General features: G+C 44.6%; 1 protein-coding gene across 10 annotated transcripts in view; it reads right to left on the reverse strand.

The window, feature by feature from the left end:
- The window catches only part of ccdc172 (coiled-coil domain containing 172), a 249,040-nt gene that overhangs the window by 18,553 nt on the left and 211,817 nt on the right, over nt 1–18,670 (reverse strand). For 7 of the 10 annotated variants that reach the window (XR_011592749.1, XR_011592748.1, XR_011592742.1 and 4 more), the window contains 2 exons: nt 16,472–16,630; nt 15,236–16,184 (listed from right to left, as the gene is read on the reverse strand). The exons of 1 other annotated variant lie outside the window; for it this stretch is intronic. The gene's annotated coding sequence lies outside the window, so the exon portion shown is untranslated. Of the gene's footprint in view, nt 1–13,471; nt 13,882–15,235; nt 16,185–16,471; nt 16,631–18,670 lie in introns of those variants that run through there. 2 more of the 10 variants (XR_011592745.1, XR_011592744.1) reach the window with 1 other exon arrangement.

Consider the following 18,670-nt stretch of genomic DNA (forward strand, 5'->3'; position numbering starts at 1 on the left):
AGGCGTCAGTGGCCGGACACGCCCCCTTTTGAAGAAAAAATTCTGTTCCAAAGTGGAACTGTTCTACCTGACTAGAACTGCAGAAAAAAAAATGTGGATAATTGCGATTTCTAAGATCGTCCGTTCTCCACCAGTTGCTCCTAAAAATCAGGCGCAAATCATGTGGAAACTTGGGCCCTATATCCCTTAGTTTTAGTTTTCCCTTAGAGTGGAAATATCCTCTCTGTATCCACCTTGTCGAGCCCCCTCATTATCTTATAAGTTTCAATAAGATCACCTCTCATCCTTCTGAACTCCAATGTGTATCGGCCCAACCTACTTAACCCCCCCATCTCCAGAATCAATCTAGTGAACCTTCACTGAACTGCCTCCAATGCAAGTATATCCTTCCTTAAATACGGAGACCAAAACTACGCAGTACTCCAGGTGTGGCCTCACCAATACCCTGTATAGTTGTAGCAGGACTTCTCTGCTTTTATACTCTATCCCCCTTGCAATAAAGGTCAACATTTCATTTGCCTTCCTGATTACTTGCTGTATCTGCATGCTAACTTTTTGTGTTTCATGCACAATGACCCCCAGGTGTCTTTGTACTGCAGCACTTTGCAATTTTTCTCCATTTAAATTATAGTTTGCTTTACTATTTTTTCTGCCAAACTGGATAACCTCACATTTTCCCACATTATACTCCATCTGCCAAATGTTTGCCCACTCACTTAGCCTGTCTATATCCCTTTGCAGATTTGTTGTGTGCTCCTCACAATTTGCTTTCCCATCCATCTTTGTATCATCAGCAAACTTGGCTACATTACACTCGGTCTCTTCATCCATTAATATAGATTGTAAATAGTTGAGGACTCGGCACCAATCCCTGCGGCACCCCACTAGTTACTGTTTGCCAACCGGAAAATGACCCATTTATCCCAACTCTCTGTTTTCTGTTAGTTAGCCAATCCTCTATCCATACTAATATATTACCCCAACCCCGTGAGCTTTCATCTTGTGCAGTAACCTTTTATGTGGCACCTTATCGAATGCGTTCTGGAAATCCAAATACACCACATCCACTGGTTCCTCTTATCCACCCTGCTTGTTACATCCTCAAAGAACTCCAGCATATTTGTCAAACATGATTTTCCTTTCATAAAACCATGCTGACTCTACTTGATTGAATCATGCTTTTCCAAATGTCCCGCTACCACTTCCTTAATAATGAACTCCAGCATTTTCCCAATGACAGATGTTAGGCTAACTGGTCTATAGTTTCCTGCTTTTTGTCTGCCTCTTTTAAATTGGGGCGTTACATTTGCGGTTTTCCAATCTGCTGGGACAGCTTAGAATCCAGGTAATTTTGGTAGATTACAACCATCTACTATCTCTGCAGCCACTTCTCTTAAGACACTAGGATGTAAGGCATCAGGTCCACGGGACTTGTCTGCCTTTAGTCCCATTATTTTACCTAGTACTACTTTATTAGTGATCGTGATTGTATTAGGTTCCTCCGTCCCTATAGCCCCTTGATTATCCACTATTGGGGTGTTTTTAGTGTCTTCTACCATGAAGACCGATACAAAATATTTGTTCAACGCCTCTGCCATTTCCCTGTTCTCCATTATATAATTGCCCAGTCTCATCCTCCTTCTGTTTTTAGTTATCTCCGGTGTCATGGCAAATCGTTATCCCTCAATCATAATAAACAAAAAAAAAAAATTATCTAGTCATTATCACATTGCTGTTTACGGGAGCTTGCTGTGTGCAGATTGGCTGCCGCGTTTCTTACATTACAACAGTGGCTACACTTCAAAAAAGCACTTAATTGAATGTAAATCGTTTTGAGACGTCCGGTGGTCGTGTAAGGCACTGTATAAATCCAAGTCTTTCTTAATGACTATCTTCTTCTTATGCAGTCTCCCAAAGTCAAGGATAACTTGGTTCCACACTAAAATTAGTTCTAAGGTGACTGATGAGGCCAATGAAGGTCAGCTCCAGAACTTCATTTTAAAGGGTAGAAGATGCTTGTGCGTGAATTCTTTTAACGTGGGGTGGCTGTTGCACATCAGCTACCACACGGACTTGACAGAGCAAGGTCTTATTACTCACATGTCATTGATCAGTGGTACTCCTTGAATATTGTCATCTCAGTTTAGTGTGCCAGACTCCATTCAGAGATTATTACTAAGAAATTGGTAAATATTTTACTGTTTTCCACCAGCTGGAAGGAATTGAGAATATGGATTTTGGTTAAATTACCATTGTTAAACTGGGCAGGAAAGATTTTCCTGGTCAGGGCTTATTGCACTTTGGGGCCCTTCAAGAGAGTGCCCGCCAGTACGAGAGGTGAGGCAGAGAGGAAATATGGCAGGAAGGAAGCCTGGAAAAGCGTCACCCACTATATTGGGCAAGAACAAATAAATGCATCTTTTACCCATGTTTGAAGCAGACATTAGGCCTTTTGTAGATGCAAATAAGGGGCCAACGCCTGTCTTGAGGTCCCCTTTGTCCAGAGATTACCAGTGCCTGGACATTCGCGGGAAAGCAGGCCTAAGGATTGCCTGTTAGGCCCAACCAAGAAGATAAGTAACTTACCTGAATGTGGAACACAACCCTACACTAAAGAAATCCCGTAGGAAGGGTATTAAACTAAATAGTGGGGAGGTGGTTCAGATGAGTGGAAATTTAAAAAGTCAAAGAGAAAGGAGAAGGCAATAGAGCAGGATAGCAATGGGGGAAATGATAACCAGAGTGCGACAGGAAGGGACAGAATGTATAAAAATAAAAGTGCATCAGAAAGTGGGGTCAAAGCAAAGAAAAATTGTAAAAAGACAAAATTAAAAGTTCTTTATCATAGAAACTTAGAAAATAGGTGCAGGAGTAGGCCATTCGGCCCTTTTAGCGTGCACCGCCATTCAATGAGTTCATGGCTGAACATGCAACTTCAGTACCCCCTTCCTGCTTTCTCGCCATACCCCTCAATCCCCCTAGTAGTAAGGACTTCATCTAACTCCTTTTTTGAATATATTTAGTGAATTGGCCTCAACAACTTTCTATGGTAGAGAATTCCACAGGTTCACCACTCTCTGGGTGAAGAAGTTTCTCCTCATCTCGGTCCTAAATGGCTTACCCCTTATCCTTAGATTGTGACCCCTCGTTCTGGACTTCCGCAACATTGGGAACATTCTTCCTGCATCTAACCTGTCTAAACCCGTCAGAATTTTAAACGTTTCGATGAGGTCCCCTCTCATTCTTCTGAACTCCAGTGAATACAAGCCTAGTTGATCCAGTCTTTCTTAATAGGTCAGTCCCACCATCCCGGAAATCAGTCTGGTGAACCTTCGCTGCACTCCCTCAATAGCAAGAATGTCCTTCCTCAAGTTAGGAGACCAAAACTGTACACAATACTCCAGGTGTGGCCTCACCAAGGCCCTGTACAACTGTAGCAACACCTCCCTGCCCCTGTACTCAAATCCCTTCGCTATGAAGGCCAACATGCCATTTGCTTTCTTAACCGCCTGCTGTACCTGCATGCCAACCTTCAATGACTGATGTACCATGACACCCAGGTCTTGTTGCACCTCCCCTTTTCCTAATCTGTCACCATTCAGGTAATAGTCTGTCTCTCTGTTTTTACCACCAAAGTGGATAACCTCACATTTATCCACATTATACTTCATCTGCCATGCATTTGCCCACTCACCTAACCTATCCAAGTCACTCTGCAGCCTCATAGCATCCTCCTCGCAGCTCACACTGCCACCCAACTTAGTGTCATCCGCAAATTTGGAGATACTACATTTAATCCCCTCGTCTAAATCATTAATGTACAGTGTAAACAGCTGGGGCCCCAGCACAGAACCTTGCGGTACCCCACTAGTCACTGCCTGCCATTCTGAAAAGTCCCCATTTACTCCTACTCTTTGCTTCCTGTCTGACAACCAGTTCTCAATCCATGTCAGCACACTACCCCCAATCCCATGTGCTTTAACTTTGCACATTAATCTCTTGTGTGGAACCTTGTCGAAAGCCTTCTGAAAGTCCAAATATACCACATCAACTGGTTCTCCCTTGTCCACTCTACTGGAAACATCCTCAAAAAATTCCAGAAGATTTGTCAAACATGATTTCCCTTTCACAAATCCATGCTGACTTGGACCTATCATGTCACCTCTTTCCAAATGCGCTGCTATGACATCCTTAATAATTGATTCCATCATTTTACCCACTACTGAGGTCAGGCTGACCGGTCTATAATTCCCTGTTTTCTCTCTCCCTCCTTTTTTAAAAAGTGGGGTTACATTGGCTACCCTCCACTCGATAGGAACTGATCCAGAGTCAATGGAATGTTGGAAAATGACTGTCAATGCATCCGCTATTTCCAAGGCCACCTCCTTAAGTACTCTGGGATGCAGTCCATCAGGCCCTGGGGATTTATCGGCCTTCAATCCCATCAATTTCCCCAACACAATTTCCTGACTAATAAGGATTTCCCTCAGTTCCTTCTCCTTACTAGACCCTCTGACCCCTTTTATATCCGGAAGGTTGTTTGTGTCCTCCTTAGTGAATACCGAACCAAAGTACTTGTTCAATTGGTCTGCCATTTCTTTGTTCCCCGTTATGACTTCCCCTGATTCTGACTGCAGGGGACCTACGTTTGTCTTTACTAACCTTTTTCTCTTTACATACCTATAGAAACTTTTGAAATCCGCCTTAATGTTCCCTGCAAGCTTCTTCTCGTACTCCATTTTCCCTGCCCTAATCAAACCCTTTGTCCTCCCCTGCTGAGTTCTAAATTTCTCCCAGTCCCCGGGTTCGCTGCTATTTCTGGCCAATTTGTATGCCACTTCCTTGGCTTTAATACTATCCCTGATTTCCCTAGATAGCCACGGTTGAGCCACCTTCCCTTTTTCATTTTTACGCCAGACAGGAATGTACAATTGTTGTAATTCATCCATGCAGTCTCTAAATGTCTGCCATTGCCCATCCACAGTCAACCCCTTAAGTATCATTTGCCAATCTATCCTAGCCAATTCACGCCTCATACCTTCAAAGTTACCCTTCTTTAAGTTCTGGACCATGGTCTCTGAATTAACTGTTTCATTCTCCATCCCAATGCAGAATTCCACCATATTATGGTCACTCTTCCCCAAGGGGCCTCGCACAACGAGATTGCTAATTAATCCTCTCTCATTACGCAACACCCAGTCTAAGATGGCCTCCCCCCTAGTTGGTTCCTCGACATATTGGTCTAGAAAACCATCCCTTATGCACTCCAGGAAATCCTCCTCCACCGTATTGCTTCCAGTTTGGTTACCCAATCTATGTGCATATTAAAGTCACCCATTATAACTGCTGCACCTTTATTGCATGCACCCCTAATTTCCTCTTTGATGCCCTCCCCAACATAACTACTACTGTTTGGAGGTCTGTACACAACTCCCACTAATGTATTTTGCCCTTTGGTGTTCTGCAGCTCTATCCATATAGATTCCACATCATCCAAGCTAATGTCCTTCCTAACTATTGCATTCATCTCCTCTTTAACCAGCAATGCTACCCCACCTCCTTTTCCTTTTATTCTATCCTTCCTGAATGTTGAATACCCCTGGATGTTGAGTTCCCAGCCCTGATCATCCTGGAGCCACGTCTCTGTAATCCCAATCACATCATATTTGTTAACATCTATTTGCACAGTTAATTCATCCACCTTATTACGGATACTCCTTGCATTAAGACACAAAGTCTTCAGGCTTGTTTTTTTAACACCCTTTGTCCTTTTAGAATTTTGCTGTACAGTGGCCCTTTTTGTTCTTTGCCTTGGGTTTCTCTGCCCTCCACTTTTCCTTATCTCCTTTCTGTCTTTTGCTTTTGTCTCCTTTTTGTTTCCCTCTGTCTCCCTGCATTGGTTCCCATCCCTCTGCCATATTAGTTTAACTCCTCCCCAACAGCACTAGCAAACACTCCCCCTAGGACATTGGTTCCGGTCCTGCCCAGGTGCAGACCGTCCGGTTTGTACTGGTCCCACCTCCCCCAGAACCGGTTCCAATGCCCGAGGAATTTGAATCCCTCCCTGCTGCACCACTGCTCAAGCCACGTATTCATCTGCGCTATCCTGCGATTCCTACTATGACTAGCACGTGGCACTGGTAGCAATCCCGAGATTACTACTTTTGAGGTCCTACTTTTTAATTTAGCTCCTAGCTCCTTAAATTCGTTTCATAGGACCTCATCCCTTTTTTTACCTATGTCGTTGGTACCAATGTGCACCACGACAACTGGCTGTTCTCCCTCCCTTTTTAGCATGTCCTGCACCCGCTCCGAGACATCCTTGACCCTTGCACCAGGGAGGCAACATACCATCCCGGAGTCTCGGTTGCGGCCGCAGAAACGCCTATCTATTCCCCTCACAATTGAATCCCCAATCACTATTGCTCTCCCACTCTTTTTCCTGCTCTCCTGTGCAACAGAGCCAGCCACGGTGCCATGAACTTGGCTGCTGCTGCCCTTCCCTGATGAGTCATCCCCCCCAACAGTACTCAAAGCAGTGTATCTGTTTTGCAGGGGGATGACCACAGGGGACCCCTGCACTACTCTTCCTGCTGGTCTTCCATTCCCTAGCTGGCTGTGGACCTTTCTCTTGCGGTAAGACCAACTCGCTACATGTGCTACTCACGTCGTTCTCAGCATCGTGGATGCTCCAGAGTGAATCCACCCTCAGCTCCAATTCCGCAATGCGGTCTGTCAGGAGCTGGAGGCGGATACACTTCCCGCAGATGGAGTCGTCAGGGACACCGGAAATGTCCCCGAGTTCCCACATGGTACAGGAGGAGCATATCACGTGACCGAGCTCCCCTGCCATGACTTAACCCTTAGATACACTTAAATTGGCAACAACAATGATAAATTTTACTGACTGTTATCGAAGAGAAAAAAGAAAAACTACTTACCAATCACCAGCCAATCACTTACCCCCTTGGCTGTGATGTCACCTTTCTGTTTCTTTCTACTTCTTTTTTGCCTTCTCCCTGTAGCTGCACAAGTACGCCTCTCGCCGACCCCGGACTCGCACTGCTCCGAGCTCCCGTCTCCTCGACTGACTGCTCGAACTGCCCGAATCCGCTGGCCTTTATAGGCCTCACGCCGACCCCAGACTTGCGCTGCTCCGAGCTCCCGCCTCCACGACTGACTGCTCGAACTGCCTGACTCCGCTGGCCTTTATACGCCTCTCGCCGACCCCGGACTTGCGCTGCTCCGAGCTCCCGCCTCCTCGACTGACTGCTTGAACTGCCTGACTCCGCTGGCCTTTATACGCCTCTCGCCGACCCCGAACTCGCGCTGCTCCGAGCTCCCGCCTCCTCGACTGTAAGAGTGTATCCGGGATGGTTTCCTTGAACAGTACATTGTGGAACCAACCAGGGAGCAGGCTATCTTAGATCTGGTACTGTGTAATGAGGCAGGATCAAGAAATTATCTTATAGTAAAAGATTCTCTGGGAAAGAGTGATCATAGCATGGTTGAATTTCAAATTCAGTTGGGGAGTGAGAAAGTTGGGTCTCAAACCAGTGTCCTGATCTTAAATAAAGGCGATTATAAAAAGGTATGAAGACAGAGTTGGCTAAAGTGGACTGGGAAAATAGTTAAAAGTGTAAGACGGTTGATGAGCAGTGGCAGACATTTAAGGAGATATTTCATAACTTTCAACAAAAATGTATTCCAGTGAGAAGGAAAGACTCTAAGAGAAGGGAGAACCATCTGTGGCTAACTAAGAAAGTAAAAGATGGTATCAAATTGAAAACAATGGCATATAATGCTGACAAGATTATTGGAAAGCCAGAGGATTAGAAATTTAAAAGAAAATCGCAAAGGACGACTAAAAACATAATAGAGAGAAGATGGATTATGAGAGTAAACTAGCAAGAAATATAAAAAGATAGTAAGAGCTTCTACAGGTATATAAAAAGGAAGAGTAGCAGCTAAAGTAAACATTGGTCCCTTGGAAGGTGAGACTGGGGAATTAATAATGGGGAACAGGGAAATGGCAGATACTTTGAACAAATATTTTGTATCGGTCTCCATGGTCGAAGGCACTAAAAATATCCCAATAGATAATCAAGGGGCTGTAGGGAGGAGGGAACTTAAAACAATCATTATCACTAAAGAAAAGGTACTTAGTAAATTAATGGGACTGAAGGAGGACAAGTCCCCTGGACCTGATGGTCTGCATCCTAGGGTCTTAAAAGAAGTGGCTGCAGAGATAGTGGATGTATTGGTAGCAATCTACCAAAATTCCCTGGATTCTGGAATAGTCCCAGCGGGAAACCGCAAATTTAACACCCCTATTTAAAAAAGGAGGGAGACAGAAAACAGGAAACTATAGACCAATTAACCTAACATTTGTCATTGGGAAAATGCTGGAGTCCATTATTAAGGAAGCAGTAGCAGGACATTTGGAAAAGCATAATACAGGTCAAGCAGAGTCAGCATGGTTTTATGAAAGGGAAATCATGTTTGACAAATTTGCTGCAGTTCTTTGAGGATGAAACAAGATGAAATAAGGGATGTGATATATTTGGATTTCCAGAAGGCATTCGATAAGGTGCCACGTAAGAGGTTACTGCACAAAATAAGAGCTCAAGGGGTTGGGGATAACTTTTTAGCATGGATAGAGGATTGGCTAACTAACAGAAAACAGAGTGTTGAGATAAATGGGTCATTTTCCGGTTGGCAAACAGTAACTAGTGGGCTGCCACAGGGATCGATGCTGGGGCTCAACTATTTACAATCTATATTAATGACTTGGATGAAGGGACTGTGTAATGTAGCCAAGTTTGCTGATGATACAAAGATGGGTGGGAAAGCAAGTTGTGTGGAGGACACAAAGAGTCTGCAAAGGGATATGGATAGGCGAAGTGAGTAGGCAAATATTTGGCAGATGGAGTATAATGTGGGACCGTGTGAGGATATCCACTTTGACAGGAAAAATAAAAAGTTAATTATTATTTAAATGGAGATTATAAAATGCTGCAGTACAGAGGGACCTGGGGGTCCTTGTGCATGAAGCACAAAAAGAGAGTATGCAGGTACAGCAGGTAATCAGGAAGGCAAATGGAATGTTGGCCTTTATTGCAAGGTGGATAGAGTATAAAAGCAGAGAAGTCCTGTTACAACTGGTCAGGGTATTGGTGAGACCACACTTAAGAATGCTATGTACAGTTTTGGTCTCCTTATTTAAGGAGGGATATAATTGCATTGGAGGCAGTTCAGAGAAGGTTCACGAGGTTGATTCCTGAGATGAAGGGATTGACTATGAAGAAAGGTTGAGCAGTTTGGGCCTACACTCATTGGAGTTTAGAAGAATGAGAGATCTTACTGAAACATATAAGGTACTGAGAGGGCTTGACAAAGTAGATGCAAAGAGGATGATTCCACTCGTGGGGGAATCTAGAACTAGGGGTGCGGTTTAAGAATAAGGCATCACCCACTTAGAATTGAGATGAGGAGAATTTTTTTTCTCTGAGGGTCATAAATCTCTGGAATTCTCTGCCGCAGAGAGCTGTGGAGGCTGGGTCATTGCATATATTTAAGGTGGAGATAGACAGATTTTTGAACGATAAGGGAGTGAAGGATTATGGGGAGTAGGCAGGAAAGTGAAGCTGAGCTCAAGATCAGATCAGCCATGATCTTATTAAATGGCAGAGCAGACTCGAGGGGCCAATGGTCTACTCCTGCTATTTCTTATGTTATGATTGCTGCCGCTCCTGACTGATCCCAGTGTCCAGCTCCAGCCCTGACCCCCGAACTCCCAGTCCTTATCTCCCTGCTCCTTGATTCTCGGATCCACAATCCCTGGTTCTGTATTCCATGGCCCCACCTGATCCCCATGCTCCCTGACCCAATCACTGGACCCATTTACATGAGGGTCATAGTAACACCAGAAGCAACCTGAATTTTCACGACTCTTCACTGGCGAGCTGTGCTGCTGCATCATTAGCATGAGGGCCGAGGCCTAATATCTGGGCAGCTGAGGGCCTCACCAATTTGGCGCAGAGAATGCACCCTGCGGCCCCTGCACAATAGAATTTCTGGACCAATGATTCTATGAAAGCTGAAAGGTGTATTTTGTTAATATTGGAGGCAAGATGCAAGGAATAATTCCATGATCGCATACTCCCAGCGGGGTGCTATGCTGACAAGGAATGTAGATCAGAGAACTGGGGCTACAATGCTTAACATGACCCTGTTGGCAGAATAGTATTGCAGAATTAACATTATAGTGTTTATATGGTAATTTAATCTGCAATAATGTTTACATTTTTCAGAGAATGTTTTCAATTGAATCTGGAAGAAGGTGCAAATCTGGTCCGGGCAAGTTTGAATTTGAAACTAATCAAGGGAAACAGATTTTTATGTCTGTAAATGCCGCTGTAAAGACGCAAAAGCCTAACAACGAAGAGGAGCGTTCCAATTCTGATCCTTTAGAAAGTTACAATTTATTCCCTTTGGACTCTGTTACTTACAAGCCATCTTCAGGTAGCACACGTTCTCATAAGGAGCATGCTGCTGAACATAAAGCTGAACTAGCCAAAAAATTATCCTCTATGATATCAGATGTTTCTGAAGGCATGCATTATTTGTGTTATGACACTTCTCCAGATAATCAGGCACGTAGTCCACTAAGCAAATCACCAGTCAGGTTTCAGTACAGTTTCCCATCACCTCCTCTGTTTGCAAAACATGGTGAAGTAAATTCTAAATTATCAACAGACACATTAAATAGGACTACACTATATTCAGAAACAAGTCCAGGAAGGGTTCATTTGTCACTCCCTTTGGACCCACCAAGCAGTAGTAAGTCCATACCAAGACAAATAGGAAGACAGCAAAGTAGCTTTACATCTCATAAAGGGGATATCCTACCACCCCAAATCAATGAGCCCTTTTTTATGTTTCCCAGCAAAATACATTCAATTAACAATGACAATAATTTTGTTGAAAAGAATATTCCTTCTATTGTAATGACTGAGCATCCTGAATCTCTTTATGATACTGTGTACAGTAGATCCACGATACCAGAATGCACAAATGTGTTTCATCAAAAAACAAATCACAAGAAGAATGAGCATATATATGATGAACTTAGTGATGATTCTTCACTTTACGATGAAGCAAAAGAATTAAGTGAAGCATGGAAAGTGCAAGGCAGACTGAATGACTCTCTTGGTTATGAATACCCATACAATCCATCTGCAGATGACTATGCTGTGCCAAAACAGACAATTAAAGTTGCTCCTCCAAGACCACCTAAAAATGTACCATCGCCAAGAGGAAGCATGCAAAAAAGTGATTATGTCAATGTGGAATCAATCATTTACAATAGGCAGTCATGCAATGATTCATAATTCGTAAACCACCCCCATTGGAAGTTGTCCTTATTTTTTATTATACACTTAAGGGAAGTTTATACAAATACAAGAAAATCTGAATATTGTGTAAATATTAATCAAGGTGTACTCTGGCATATATTCTAAGTTTTAAAAAATTCTATTTATGTATTTGTATTTATAGTACTGTCAGCAAAAGTACAACATATAGTGTTTCATGCTGATGCTTTGAGAAAATCCAATTATACATGATTAAATAATAAAATGTGATTCTTTTTTTCTAACTTCCTGACTTACTGTTGTATGTTTCACTGGATTTTCAGATCTGAATTAAAACACTAAATAAAATGAAAACATCTGTTTTACCCTATTTAAACTTAAACTTTAAAAACATTTACCTTTTCCCATTATTATCATTTTTGGCACAGCATTATTGTGTAAGTTGTATTAGATCCAATTAACAGGAGACAATTTTATAATAACTAATTAATCTTTGATGTTAAATCTGCAACTAATACATGTATAAAGTAGTTTTTTGTGCAAGAAAATGGGAAAATGGGAGGGCTTCTCAGGAACAGATGTGACATTCCCTATGGGCACAGCCTCAAATGCCATTATCATGGTGGAAGAGCAACCGCAGCACAGGATGAAGCAAAGGAGAGTCAGGCAGCATTCACTGCAAGGGGAATCAGTGCACAGGTTATCATTAACATCTTCTCTCCTGTGTAACACATTCATCTTTGACACCAGAGCCTTACTTCCTCCCCCTTCCCCACTTTCAAATAAAGGAACATTCCTTCATTCCAGTACCAATCCTACGACTTGACACATCAGCCCACTTTGCCACTATATGACTATGCCAAAAATCTTCACCTGCTTGAATAAATCAGCACCAAATAAGTGCACCCTATCCTGCAAGACTCTAAACTTTGAATAATAAAGCACAATGTCAGTGCAGATTCTATTTTATTACAATAAAGTCCAAAAGTAAACGGAAGTCAACCTGATCTTTCCTAACTGTGCTTCCCCTGGCGGGAACATGTGCTTTTCTTGCATTTATTCTAGTGCTTCCCCAGCATCCAACCTGAAGGCCAGTATTGTGAGAAGTGATTGGCTGCTTATGTGCTACAAAAGGCTCAAGGCCCTGACAGGGAGAAACAGCTGGCTGTATCTCGAGCTTGTTCCTACAGAGCCTAGTGTTGACTCTGATATTTCATTGGCATAGTGCTCTGTGGGGTTAAGCCAGAGGCCTGATAAGTGCTGCTGTCCTGAGAAACCACAGTATCAGTCAATTTCAACCATTGTTATCGCCCTGCACCTGTGTTCCCATTGATCAGCAGGATGGATAGTTTAATGATAGTTATCAGATCCTGAAAACCGTGAGAGACAGCAGCATATATTGCTGTCGCCATGGTCCGGAAGCCAGTATTCTATGTTTCTATTCAGCATTTTGTCTGTTCTCTTCTCACCCCAGAGCTGAAATCTGCACTTCCATGGAGATGGTGACTGCTTATTAGGTGCATATTCCAATGAAGCTGCCACACACACAATTAGTGCCTGCAATGAAGAAAAAACTTCTCTGCTGTTAAAGGAAAAAGACTTGCATTTATATAGCGCCCACCGGATGCCCCAAGCACTTTAAAGCCAATGAAGTACATTTTTGAAATGTAGTCACTATTGTAGTGTAAGAAATGTGACAGCTAATTTGCACACAGCAAACTACTACAAACAGCAATGAGATAATGACCAGATAATCAGTTTTAGTGATGTTGATTGAGGGATGCATATTGGCTAGGACACCAGGGATAACTCCCCTGCACTTCTTTGAAATACTGTCATGGGATCTTTTACGTCCACCCGAGAGGGGGGGCTCGGTTTAACGTCTCATAACGTCATCAAGACCGCATCTCTGACAGTGCAGTCCTCCTTCAGTACTGCACTGGAGTGTCACCTTACATTTTTGTGCTCAAGTTTCTGGAGTGGGACTTGAACCCACAACCATCTGACTCAGAAGTGAGGGTGCTACCTCTGAGCCATGGCTGACACGGCTACTGCAAATGAGAATGGTAAACCCAAGAGTTGGCATTGTCGCGTACCTTTAGAGACTGAACTCAGAACCTGCATGTAGGCCAGTTGTTTCTCGAACATTCTTCAGGCAATTATAAACTAGTTCTGGATCCTGCTGCCTCTCCTCCTCGGCTTCCACTGGGAAGGAGGCACATCTCATCCAAAATCATCCAGTGCCACATCCTCACTGCTACGATTTAATTCCCCCGGATGACAATATGAGTAAGGATGAAGAATCAAGTAAACCAGAGGGTGAGTTGGCAGGGATAGAGACAGAGGAAAATGGAGCATGAGGCCTCTACAGGAACTCATGAATGGACTTGAGTGCGACTTCATCTCCTTCATGTCTCTTTTCATCATCATCCACCTCGTCATCATAGCTCATTAGGAGGTAGTGCTTCTCTCCTTCATCATCATCATCTTCCTCATCCTGTGCCCCCTGTTGTGGTGTACATACAGGAATAGATAAAAATAGGTGAGCATTACCCCCTTGGAATTAAGGAGACAAAGAAGTGGGTAGAAGCTTGTGCTTTGTGGTGCTTCACAGAGTGCCAGGGCAACAATGTAGGTATTCAATCACTAACCTGGTGCTGGAAGTATGCCCTTAACCTCACCATCTCCCAGGCAAGAACTGAGTGTCTCCCTATGAGCTCCATGATCTTTATGTTATAGGGCATGAGGTGCTTAATGTCATGTATTGAACTGTCATTGTAACCCATGTATAAGCTGACCTAAGTTGTACACCTTGAGAACACTGACCACAGGGGGCGAACTAGTGGGAGACACTCCTAACCTGGACTTTCCGGTATAAAAGGGGAAGCTCCACCCACCGTCTGTCTCTTCAGGCCTTGGTAATAAAGGTAACTGGTCACAGAGTGATCTTCTCTCAAGTATGGGCCTCATGTGCATTTATACTGTATAGTAAGAACATAATACTTAAGGTTGTGATGCCCCTCCAGTGGCCTGCCTCTCACATGCATTGTGCACCAATTTCTCCTGCAACAAGATAATGGGCTAGAACCCCCACTTTTTTTGCGTGCTTAGCACCCACTTTACTGCTGAAATGATATATAACGCCCATATATCACCCATTTTGGCACAAAATGGAAACTGACGAGCTTTTTTTTTAGGAGACTTATCGCTGAGTGTTATTTTCCCAATGGGCTTATGGGCGAGAAAAGATAATGCTGCCCGCCCACTTTTTTGGGGTGAAATCAGCAGAATGGGCGATTTCAACGCCCGTGATATCGCTCAACATTACATTCCTGACGGAATTAACGCCGAGATTCAATAATGATGCCCAGCGACTGTTTTTTGTCGTAAAGAGCATATTTACCCAAACTACCGGCCATGGAGATCGCCCGCCATCAATTTCACTACCTCGCATACATATTGCCCAGAATATCGCCCGCTCAAAACAACATCCACAAAAAGTGAAATTAACCGGGATGGACACCAGCGGTGTGGCTGGCATTTGTTAAATCCCACTCTTATGTGAGGAGCTGATATCGGAAAGATTTGCCTGAAAGAGTGCTGATGTGAGTGACAACGCTGCCACACTGCTATGTGTGTGCAGCTCAGACATCAATGGTGCTCATCACCTTGGTGCCAGTTAAAGTTTAAGGTAATTGATGTTAAGTTGTATTTAACCCTTTCACAGTAAGGAATCACCAGTGTGTAACAGTCCAGCTATCTGAGACAATGCGCAACAAGGTTATGTTCAATAACAAAAGTTTAATAGCAACATTGGTCTGAAATCATAAGTATCACAGCCAATAACACCCAACCCCCACCCACATCCAACTTTTCCCATCATTGAAATAAATCACATGTTCAACATGTCCACCAACACAGAATACAAAAGCAAAGCAGGAGCGTGGTCCCCAGCCCCCATACATTGCAACAAATTGCATACACCCAGATGGAGATTTAACATAGCTATCATCTGCACACATGCACCTCACTTTCCTTTCCCCCCTCCTTTTTCTCCCCACCTCTACCCCTTCCTCTCCTCGCTCCACTGCGCCTGGCCGAGGGGCTCCTCAGGCGCTGCCTCATTGGGGGGGGGGGGGGCGATGGGGGGATGAAGGCAGATGTGGTGGTTGCACGGGTACGGGAGCGGGAGGTGCTGAGGGGGCAACATTCTCTGATGCAGAAGCAGGACCTTGGTCCTTGCTCTCATCTGTCGTTCGCAGTGGTGGGGCGGAACCTAGGGGTGGAGTGCTGTGCTCGGGGACCACTGGGAGACCTCTGGCTATCGCATCCAGGGATTCCACCATGCGTGGAATATACTCTGTCATGGTGGCCAGATATCGGGATATGCCCCCCAATGCCTAGATGAGCTGGTCACCAATGTCAACAGTCCTCTTGGACAACTGTACCATCTCTCTGCTGTCATGTCGCGCTCGTGGAACAGACCTGCTACACCCACGAGGCCTCCGCAGGGTCAGCGCCGTCTGGGGACAAATGGGGTGCTTTGTGGAGAGGCGCTTGAGGCCGGAGTGGAGGTGGGAATGACTGGAAGACCACTAGATGGCCTTGAGGTGGAATGGCTTCTGGAGCGTGGCAATGCAGGTTCTTCGAAGTCCGTGCTCTCATCCATCGAGAACAGACCCAGCTGATTGACGGATGACAAGCGAAGCTGCTCAGCACCAGATGTAGTAAGATCGTTCGCCAACTCCTGCCCCACGCCCTCATCTTCTGGCCTCTGTGGCCTTGCCTGGGGCCGCACTGCTGGCTGAGCTGCAAAACACAAATGAGGTTATTAGAGGAGAAGGGGATGCTAGGGTGACAAGGTGAGTCTAGCGCTACACACAACACATGCACGACAAAAGCACCACTGCTCTCAAAATCATCGCAGACATCACATTTCATGACCAGCAACACATTGTGCATTGCAATGATTTTCATGAGGCGAGCATTATTTATATGACACTTTTAGAAATCATTTATCATATATGATTGTCCGGATATCAGTTGGTGTGGCATCTATTGACTTTAGAACACGCAATGGTGTAAGATTTACTCACGTGGCATCACTTCAGGGTCTGCAGATGTGTCCGTGGCTGTCCGGTGGGTACTTCCCCACGAATATGAGCACTTGCTCCTCCACCTCTGTAATGTCCCTGGGGACTGGTGGCTCCCCCACCCGTTCGCCTCTGCTCGAACCTCATCGTCGATAGCTTCTTCTGTAAAAGGTACCAGGACGACATGGCATGAGATCATTGCGTGATATCATTGCTAGGTACTGTCACAGACACTGATACACGACATAACTGACAGATGTAATCATGATTATCATTCTTTACCTAAAGACGTACAGCGTGACCATGGGCTTTGAGTAAAACATTCCCGGTAAAAGTGCAAGACCTCACATCTGCTGATAGTCACTCTTGACTGTTACAAATCAAATTATATAAATACATAAGTACATCTAAATCAATGTAATACTCTTGAGGATCCCACAAGGTCGTTCCATCGTTTACGGCATTGGTTGCCCTCACGCATCTCGTTGGTCGCTGACGAGACCACCTCTGCTATATTGGTCCATATCTTCTGGTAGGCCTTTGAGTTGGGCTTCCCACACCCTCAGTGTGTCAAATTGCCCCAGCGTGACTTGACCTACTGCAGGAGGGAGGCATTTGCCTCGTGTGAGAACCTCCTGGCTCTTTTGCAGCCTCCAATGTGCACCTCTCCCACCTCACTGCTCTCTCCAGCATCAGTCTCCACAGTGTGCTGTGATGCCTCCTCCTCTCTCTCCATTATAGAGCAAATTCAGTCAAATATGTGGCTGGTAACAGCAAAGTTTTGTTTGCCTACTTGCTGTGAAGCTCTAAAGTTTCGCTCCTTCCTCCGAAAGCAGCCACACCACACCCAGACACGCCTTCAGTGAGTTCCCTCTCTCTCTGTCTCCACTTTTGCACATGTCATGGTGACCCTTGACCTCCAGAATCGCGGGAATCGAGCGTTGCCATGATGTTGCTAAGGACGGCCACACATTACGGTAGCAGGTCAAAGAAATTTAACGCTACCGCCCATTTGATATCGTTCACAGTAACGCCTATTTTCAAAAATGTAAACTAGGTGTTTTGAGAATGGGCCACGCGGGAAATAATGCCCATTTTTGGGCGATAACCACAAAAGTAGGAGTTCTAGCCCTAAGTCTAGACTGCCAGGTCGGACCGACAATTATGTTCCTGGGTTCAGCTGGGTCGCCAACAGGCAGCCGAGCACCCACTCTTGGGTGCCAGGCCGCTGGCTCGGCCGTAACCCTGGTGGCCCAGTGGACCTAACATAAATAATCGCAGAGCTCGCAGCGGCTCTCCCCTTTAAGTGAAGGGGGGAGACATGGTGACGCGCCAGCATGATGACATCATCAGCACTACGCTGACGCCAGACACTCCACCCGCCCCCACTTCCGCCCCTCTTATGACCGATCTTCTGTTCTCCGCCTCACTTCCACCCCCATTATGACTGACTACACTCGAAAAAAAGACAAAAAACAAAATTTTGCGCAAGAGGCCACCGCATCCACTGCGGCGGTGAAAACACAGGAAAACTGTAGGTGTGACCCATTTCCGGTGGGGGTGAATTTCGGCCCCCATGTACACAACACCCACTGCATTTCCACCCATCTAGCATGTCTGTTATGTCCTCAAAGAATTCTATGAGGTTTAGTTTAAGGTCAGCAATCTCAAAATGATTTTAGACAGCTCAGCTCATATATTCGAAGCCCCACTAAAAAGACATTGAACCCCTATGGTGATTACGTGATTATGATGTTTTACATCCTGATATATACTCACATCAATAGCTCTGAAATCGCATGCGCTGAAAACTGTTTTTTCCGATCTGTCAAGCTCTGGCTTGACACATCTTCCGTATCCCCATAGCCAGGACAAGCATGGGCAAGATTGCAGTATTTACCCATCTCTTGCCCAGCAAATGTTCTGAAAACTGTTGCACCTGGTAAAAGCAGGCACATAGCCAACATTCCATTGACTCTGGATCAGTTCCTATGGAGTGGAGGGTAGCCAATGTAACCCCACTTTTTAAAAAAGGAGCGAGAGAGAAAACAGGGAATTATAGACCGGTCAGCCTGACATCGGTAGTGGGTAAAATGATGGAATCAATTATTAAGGATGTCATAGCAGCGCATTTGGAAAGAGGTGACATGATAGGTCCAAGTCAGCATGGATTTGTGAAAGGGAAATCATGCTTGACAAATC

Source organism: Pristiophorus japonicus, chromosome 3 (genome assembly GCF_044704955.1).
Source record: "Pristiophorus japonicus isolate sPriJap1 chromosome 3, sPriJap1.hap1, whole genome shotgun sequence".
Taxonomy (NCBI): Eukaryota; Metazoa; Chordata; class Chondrichthyes; family Pristiophoridae; genus Pristiophorus; species Pristiophorus japonicus.